Raw genomic sequence first — 2,724 nt, forward strand, 5'->3', positions numbered from 1 at the left:
AAAAAAAAAAAAAAAAGAATAGCACTGTTATATTTAACCACAAACACTTGTTAATTTCAAAATAAAAAAAAAAAATTAAGTGGCGAAAATGAAGGTGTTCCTTAACAAAGTGATCAAGAGTAACACCGATAAGGGGTGGATATTGTATTTGTCAGATGTGACATTGACAAGGATGCAACATTGCTTCTGCGACATTCTAGCCAAAAGAGTTTAATCTGAATCTAGTCATGAGGAAACATCAGAGAAACCTCAAATGAGGAAACTTTTTGTAAAATAACCGGTCTGTATCCTTTTAAAAATAGACTTTATTTTTTAGAACAAAACTGAGTGGAAAGTCCAGAGTTCCCATATACTCCTCAACCCCATATACTCACAACCTCTCCCACGATCAATATTCTGCACCAGAGTGGTCCATTTGTTATAAATGGTGAACCTACATTGACACCTCATTAGCACACAAAGTGCACAGTTCTCATTAGGGCTCACTCTCAGTGTTGCACCCGTTATGGCTTTCAACAAACGTATGACACGATCCACCAATACAGCATCATACAGGGTAGTTTGCTCCAAAAATCCTCTGTGCCCCACCTACTCATTCCCTTCTTATAACTGCCCCCCCCCGACCCCTGTCTCCTTTCACTGTCTCCATAGTTTGGCCTTTTCCAGAATGTCCCATAGTTGGACTCATACAGCATGTGTTATGACCGAGGAAGTGAGAAGTCACTCCAGCAAGCTGAGTTTAATTAATTATGAGGTTTTTTTAAAATTAACATGTGGGTCAAGAGCAGGTCAACGCCAGGAAAAACTCTTGACAGATTGGTGCAGTTTGTGACAAGCTTTTATAGGTAAAATTTGCAGTATTGGCTACGTAGTCACTTAGTGACCACAGCAACTATGAACTAACAACTTGGCAACCAAAACGGGAACTTTTGATTGTTAGGGAGCTTTGATTAATTTCATGTCCTAGGTATAGCCAGTGTCCAGAAAGTCCCTGGAGTTCTGCCATTAAGATATAGTTTAAGGTAGTTACATAGAGACAAGGAAGAAGAATTATTACACAATGGAGTTACCTTGGTTAGGTTACAAACAGAATATAAGAACAAAATATGAAAATGTAACAATGGGGTTTTGCAAAGCGTAACATTTGATTTCAGTTAACAAAGCATACAATTACATGGAACTTATGGCTAAGGAGTTTTGTAACAGCAGGAAACGGTCAGTACGACCTGCCCAATGGAGATAAAGCTGAGGGTCTGTGGTCATGGAAACGTTACTGTAATCACAGGTAGGCATTGATTCTTAGGTCCGGCAGATAACTAAGATGAAAGTTTTAAACGAAATGGAGTAAGCTGGTTAATATTATTTTGCTAGCAATTTGATTTTATTAACTGATTTAGCTCATTTCACATGTATGTAGCCTTTTTAGATTGGCTTCTTCAACTTAGCAATTTCAGGTTTCTCCATGTCTCTTCATGACTTGATAGCTCATTTCTTTTTAGTGTGGAATAAAATCCCATTGTCTTGATATAGACAGTTTATGTATTCATTTACCTACTGAAGGATGTCTTGGTTACTGCTTCCAAGTTATGGCAATGGTAAGTAAAGTAAACATCCATTTGTAGGTGTGTGTGTACGTTTTAGCTTATTTGGATAAATATCAAGAAGTGCAATTTCTGGATTGTATGAGAGCCTGGGCTGCAGGGTATAAAAGGGAATAAAAGCTGTTTTGGGGACAGTTGACAAAACTGGGACAGGGAACGTAGATTAAAGTCTTCTATTCATGTCGAATTCCCTGAACTTGATCATTGTAGTTTCATTCTTAAGACACAACACCATCTTGAAAGACTAAGGGACAAGTGGGCATGATGCTGCAACCTCTTAAATGATTTAAAAAAGACATAAGGGCCAGGCACGGTGGTTCACGCCTTTAATCCTAGCACTTTGGGAGGCCGAGGCGCGAGGATTGTCTGAGCCCACGGGTCAAGACCAACCTGGGCAACTTACCAAGACCTCATCTCTACAATCAATCAAAAAATTCGCCAGGCGTGGTGGCACACGCCTGTAGTTCCAGCTGTTTGGAAGGCTGGGGCGTAAGGACCACCTGAGCCCAGCAGGCTGTGGTGATCGTGAGCGTGCCACTGCCCTCCAGCCTGGGCAACAGAGTGAGACTCTGACTCAAAAAAAAAAAAAGACATAAGGATAAATATAAAGAGAGAAAACGAATGTGGTCAGATGTTAGCAATCTGTGAATCTCCGCGAGGGGAATAGAGTTTGGTGTACCATTTTTGCAATCGTCCCGTCAATTATCTCAAAATAAAAAGTTGAAAGATTTTTTTTAAAAGTGCTGCCTTTAACACTGCACCCATAGTTCTTGGTACCCACACGTTTCTCGAGTATATTCTGAATAACGGAGCTACAGATTCCCGAGGTGTGCACGTCTTCAGTCTGGCTAGCCGGCTAGCCTACCCAGTGGCGCGGACGTCCTGACTACTTTTGTACACTGCCTTTCTCTCGCCCTAACATCGAAGGCAGTGCCGTTCCAAGTGCGCTCCGCGGGCCCTCAGCATCCGCCTCGCCAGGGTGCCGGACAAAAACGCAAATCCTCGGACCCCCGTCCCAGACTTGCTGGATCAGAAACTCGGGGGGCGCCGCCCAGCAACCCGCGCCGCCACAGATCCCGCAGATGATGGTCAAGTTTAAGCCGCGCTCCGGCTGGCAGCTCCG

Source organism: Carlito syrichta, unplaced genomic scaffold, assembly GCF_000164805.1.
Source record: "Carlito syrichta isolate Samal-C Ts95f unplaced genomic scaffold, Tarsius_syrichta-2.0.1 Scaffold313175, whole genome shotgun sequence".
NCBI classification, from domain to species: domain Eukaryota; kingdom Metazoa; phylum Chordata; class Mammalia; order Primates; family Tarsiidae; genus Carlito; species Carlito syrichta.